Genomic DNA, 6,579 nt, shown 5'->3' with positions numbered 1-6,579 from the left:
GTAAGGATAATTGTTCCCCTTTTCTACATGAGGAAAAGCCGACTTGACAACCTGGCCCACTTACCAGAGCACCATCTGCCCTTACAGGTGCCTGTAATGGTGTTGGTTTCTTTTTTTAAAGGCTTCTACCTGTCCTCCCTCTCTGCCCCCGCCATGTCCCACCCCCCACATCACCTGCTGTCAAAATAACTCTGACTTCTACAACATATTCCCAACGGTTCTCCCACACCCCCTATCTATTCTCCCAACTGTAGCCAGAGGTTTCTCTGAATGCAAATCTGATTGTTTCATTCATCTGCTTAAAATCCTTAGTAGTTCTTCACCCCTACAAGATAAGGTTCAAATGCCTCAGCCTGTCCCTCATGATCTAACCCTTGTCCACCATCCCTGGCCTCACCATCTGCCATTTCCCCCAACATGCCCCATGCCGAGTAAACAAACACGTCTCTCTTGTGCCATGCCCCTTGTGATTTTACCCAAACTGTTCTGTGGCTGGACAGACTTTGCCATCCCTTCTCTCCCACCCTCATCTGACATTCAGCAGGCAAATTTCTGCTTTTCAAGGCTGAGTTCCAATGTCACCTCTTTGTGAAACCATGCCTGACTTTCTTTTGTTACCAGTTTTCTGTGCTCTCTCAGCAGAAATTTCTCATTTTTCTAACGTAAGACTTACTAAAACCAGTGCTCTGACGAGGTATTTATGTGTTGTCATTAAAACATGCACCAAAGTGTATCTTAACCGTGGTGACTTCAGGACATACCTTGGCACTAGATGTATAGCAGGTATTATTAATCAGAACACAAGGGCCATAGGAAGGTTCCGTCCTGTGCCTTAGGTTAGGGAATAAGGGAAGAATCTTACAGGCTGAGTGCCAAAAACCAGAGCATATTCTTCCAGGGCTTTTCCTGAGGTCATTATACTGAAGGCATAAGCCAGGGACTACCTGAATGTGGATCTGTACTTCCATTACCAAGGCTTATTTTCATTAAGGCAAATGGTTCCTAGGAGTATATGATCTGTATGAATTACATAAGAACATTTGGATTTTATATTTCACACAGACACCTAGGCCAGTGGTGGAGCACCTAGAAATCAAGTTAACCTGTGCTGACCCCATGACAGTAACACATTCAATTCAGTTTGATGAACAAGGAGCAGCTCACTAGCAAAAAAATGTATGTATGCAACATAAAACCAGCAGGGGAACAAGTGGGCCACAAGACAAGCTATTAGACCAAGAACACTCAGCTAGCCAAATAATCCCATAAGGCTTCTTTATTACTTTTTAAATTGGGTAACAGGTATTAACGTATTAAAAACATCTATGGAGAAAAAAACGTACCATTGACAAAACTCTTTCTACCAACTTTTCTTGGACCTAAGAAAAAAACCACCATTATTTGATTTTAGCTGTGGGAACACATTGGTCTAGCTTGTGGAATCCTAGTGTACTAGCAGAGAGTTTGAAAACCATGTTCTCAACTGTCATACCTTCACTCAGGGCATGAGTAACAGTCATACCTTTACTCAAAGCACAGGGTCATTGAAAAACTTCCTAAAGAAAATTTTGATTATGATTAATTGAATTTACTTTTTAATGTTGTTGGGCTTTAAGAAATGGTTTACATAGCTTAGCAGAGTTTAGTTAATTTTCCCAGACTCCTTGAGCCAGATAGGCGTTTTCCCCCTGCCTTGGCTGGTGAAGTCCTGTATGGTGATTCAGTCCCCACCCTCTTAGAAGAGAATGCAGTGCTTACTTAGAAGGGAATGCCAGCTCTCTGGGTGGGCCCAGAAGAAGCTGAGCTTTCAGCCACTTAGAAGCCCAAGAGATCAAGATCACAGATCTAAAAATCCACAAGAGCTGGACTCAGGGACTCCGGCCAATGAAGTATCTTAGCCACACCCAGTGTCCTGAGGGGCATGTATTTTTAAGATGTATTAGTGATAGGACAGATGTGATTTTGGTTTCCAATTTACTTGATAGGCAGTGTATCTATAATATATTCTGATTCATCTGAATGCAGGAAACATTGTTACAGAGCAGTATCTTTTCCCCAGCTAACATTATTTCATAGACATGTCAATGGTGTGATTTAATCCACACCCTGTTATCTTTACATGCCTCATTCATTTGGTCACTCAGTAAAAATTTACTGAGCATCTACTATCTAGTGAGTATTCTGATACACACTATATATAATTTACACCATTTGCTCATTAATACTCATTTTGGGGCATCCCAATTGTTTTCAATTTTCATTATTGAAAATACTATTATTAAAATCTTTGGACTTCTTTTTTTCAGGTAGGTCTCTCAAAATACTATTACCAGGGAAGAGTCTGAATAGGTCAAGGAATTGTATAGCTACTGTCATATGTGGTCAAGATTAAAGTGGAGGCTTTAATTTTAGAATTATATGTAAAATTTATGGTTAGGCCACTGCAGTAGACTAGGCTAAAGATGACAAGGGTCTAAATTGGGGCAATGGTGGTAGGAGTGGGAAAATAAAAAGATGGAGAAAAGTACTGAGGAAGGAAGAACATGGGACTTGGTGCCTCATGAGATATAGGGGGTGAGGGAAGAGGTAAGGTAACCCCTGGCTTTCGAGCATAAGTGACCAGACAGAAAACACAGGAGAGGAACAAGTGTGAGGGGTAAGAGATGTTCATTTCACAATGTTAATTTTAAGTTGCCTGTGGGTAATATCCAGGAGATATCCCAGTTGATTATAAAATTTGTTGAAGAGGTAGCTATAAAACACAAGGCTTTTTAGTTTGAATTTTTTCAGCTGGGAACCCTGAAGGTCAGCTAACTGAATTATTCATTTTACAGATAAGGAGGTAGGCCACACAGATATATCTACTTTCAGAAAATTACATAGAAAATTCAGATTAGATTTAAAAAGACTCATTCAGGACTATCTCAGCCCACCATGCGGCATTCCATTGGTAAATCTTGTTGGTTTTACAATTATTCAAAAAGACAGAGTAGTTTTCTCAGAATCCCAGTTACACACAGAACCCCAGATAAAAGGCACAAATCCCACTTGCATTCTTTTGTTACTGCATAAGTGACTTCTTAATCAAAGAGATCCTGCCATAGCTAGGTGGAGAAAATAAAGAGAAAATGGTCAGACTGCCAGAAATGACTTGATCAGTGAGTGACTCTATCACGTTGTTACTGTAACCTGGCTGCACATATCTCTGTGCTCAATTTTTAAAGAACTAGTCATTCTGAAAGCAAAAAAACCCAGCACATTCACCACAGACCATTTATCATATGAGGTATATGGGTGTGACAGTCACATTAGCTGTGATAACAACAGTTGATAAGCAGAAGTGCCAAGAGCTAATTAAAAAATTGACAGGACAAAAAAAAAAATGTCATAAAGTTGAGGGCCAATGATACCTCACTTAAAGAATTCTTGAGAAATGAAGATTCTTTTTAAGTTACTGCTGTTGAAAAAACAAAAGCATTCAAGGAAGAGTATAGAATTAGGACCTAAATTCAGAGCGAAGTATGAAGAGTTCAGAGCAGGTTTCCATCCTCTCTGCAGGTGTAAGAAAGAAAGGGGAATGGGGAAAGAAATGGAATCAAGACTTCCTGATGAGCATGTGCTCGGTGTGAAATATTCACAATCGATACATTTAATTTCATCCTCCCTCAACTCTGTGACACAGACATTACAAACACCTTACAAGTGAGGAAAGTGAGGCACAAAGAGAGTAGGCAGTGGTGGCAGGGTGTGACTAGCCGTAGGGACTTACTGTCTGACACCCTGGCTTTATATCTGGGGTCAATTCTTCCTATTAGGCCTTTACTAATAGTAAGTAACTTACCCTCTCCTAAGACTGTAATCACCTATAAATGATGATATTAACAGTATTTCCTCAGAGTCACTGGGAGGATTATGTACGTCATGGAAAGAGCACTGACTGTTATGCCCGGGACAAATAAGCACTCCATAAACCAGCTATTCATCACTGCCTAAGACCACCCAGCAAGTAAGCAGAATACAGGGTTCCACATTTTTCTGATTCTAAGCTGAACTAAACTCAACTAAACTGTACTGTACCTACTGTACTGTAACCTGGTTACACCTTTAGGCTCCTGAGATCCTGGGGGTGGAGAGCGAAGCTCAGGGGCAGAGACAAGGAGCATTAATGGTGTACAGAGAGTATGGGTGAGGGCAGCTAAGGCACGCAGCTGACAGGCCTGACCCTACTTTGAGGACAGTATTTAGAATTGTTAAAAAAAAAAAAAAAAAAAACACAAGAAAGTATAATCTTAAATTAAATCTTGATTTAATTACAGGAAAGACTATAAATTACTAGCTAAAGAACATTTACCAATGTGGAAGGAAAGAGTCACCAGGAAATTACTTACTTTACCCAATATATAGCACAGTTACTTTACTTCTGATACTATTTAGTTTCTTTTAAAATTTTTTTAAAGATTTTATTTGTCAGAGAGAAAGAGAGCACACACACAAGCAGGGGGAGTGGGAGAGGGAGAAGCAGGCTTCCCATTGAGCAGGGAGCCCGATGCGGGGGCTTGATCCCAGGACCCTGGGATCATGACCTGAGCCGAAGGCAGATGCTTAACCAACTGAACCACCCAGGTGCCCCGATACTATTTAGTTTCTAAAACATTGTGGCTCTCTTGTCTTTTTAGATATTGTGAAAGGAGTTTTGCCACCTTATTATTTATAAATCATGTAGGAAAGTTCCTCACAGATAGCAGAATAGCACTAGTATAATCTCCTGGCTAACAGAAAAATTACCTTGTTTTTCCTTCTTACAAAAACAACTTTAAACTCCAATCACTTCTAATCCCAAATTAAAGTAACTTCCTTCCTAGGAGCTCTAAGGGAGCACTAAGAGCTCCCTCTAGTGTCATGATAGCAAAATATAAGGGCCATTTAATTCTAAGATTTACAGGTTTATTCATTCAATACCTTTATAGTATTAAGCCCTCACTTGGTGTCAGATACTATGTTTATCCTCTTACCACACATCATGGTCCTAATTATATGATATCTTTAATATGAGGAACTGGGCGCCTGGGTGGCTCAGTCATTAAGCGTCTGCCTTCGGCTCAGGTCACGATCCCAGGGTCCTGGGATCGAGTCCCACATCGGGCTCCCTGCTCAGCAGGAGGCCTGCTTCTCCCTCTCCCACTCCCCCTGCTTGTGTTCCTGCTCTCGCTGTCTCTCTCTGTCCAAAAAAAAAAAAAAAAAAAAAAAAAAAATCTTAAAAAAAAATAATATGAGGAACAACCTTTAAATATATATTATATCCTAATTAAAAGAGTACAGTGTAAACAGCTTTTGTAAGCTATCCAATTCAGTTTACATTTATTAATTGCACAAAGCTAAGAAAATGCTAATGAAGTAAACAGCTTAATGTAGTACAGATATCTGACATCTGTGTTAACTTCTTTCTCTCTGTTTCCTTATTTATGAATTTAAGAAAATGGCAATGTGAGCCAATCTGTCCCACCAACAACAGCTGGAGTATGTTAGGCAATTTTCTGAGAGTATCAAGAGAGAGATTCTAGATGTAGATGTCGAGGCATAATTCCTTGAGATTTTAAATGCAATACTGGTTGCTTGTGAATACAAAACCAAAATCTTTCACATGCTAAGTCACTTTTCCTGTCCTATAATACCATCTATAGGTATTCTATGAAAACGGATTCCCTGGCCAAGTAAGATGAAGATATACTGGGTTAAACCAAACTAATCTGCTTCTTTTCCGAAGGACCTCTCAGAATTTCTAGTATGCTAATGTACGTGGTGAACCTCTGGTGCAGGACAGTATGAAGCTTTTCCCAAACTACTTGACTATGGAATCCTTTTTCTCCCAGAATATCTAATGACATCAAGGAAGCTAATGTTCAGTGGAACGGTTTGGGAAATGATCTAATCCAAAGTTTCATCAGTTCCTCTGCTCTCATCATAAATCTCCAGTACTGGCCTTAATGCATCCAACTGACCCCTTTCCTGCATTCCTAGTATCTTCCCCACTGGGAGCCACTGACCTGGCTTTGAGATCTCAGTGCTGTGGAATCTCAAATGCCTTGCAATCCTCTGGTTCTTTCAGATTAAAAAAGCAAGTGGCTTCAAAGTTTGTGACATCATACAAGGTATCAATCTCCTCTATACTCCACAAACAAATCATTCCACTCTCACTCAAGTGCTGAAATAGGAGTTGCTGCTTTCACTCCTTCACAGACCTTATCTGTGGACACATCCTGACTGTAGCCTGAAGCCTTGCCGAAAGACAAAGCATGACCGCTCAAAGTTCAGACTCAGCTAAGAGATCAGACTACCTCAACCATCCCCAAGGGAGGCAAGGGCCAAAACAACAGCACAACCAGACTCTAGGGAACTCCGCCCAGAAAGCCACACGGAATTGTACTGAGAGGCGAGGGTGGCCAAGCACTGGCGTAAAGGAAGCAAAGGGGAGGGTGGGTAAGGCTTGGGGGAGATGGGGCACAGCACGGCTCTCTGAATCCCCCCCGAGTGGAATCCTCCCAGCGCACCCTCAGTAACTGGCTGCAGCCAATATAATTC

This window comes from Callorhinus ursinus, unplaced genomic scaffold (assembly GCF_003265705.2).
Source record: "Callorhinus ursinus isolate GAN/ISIS: 27379988/994484 unplaced genomic scaffold, GSC_fseal_2.0 scaffold49, whole genome shotgun sequence".
NCBI classification, from domain to species: domain Eukaryota; kingdom Metazoa; phylum Chordata; class Mammalia; order Carnivora; family Otariidae; genus Callorhinus; species Callorhinus ursinus.
This window is presented reverse-complemented; position numbering follows the sequence as displayed.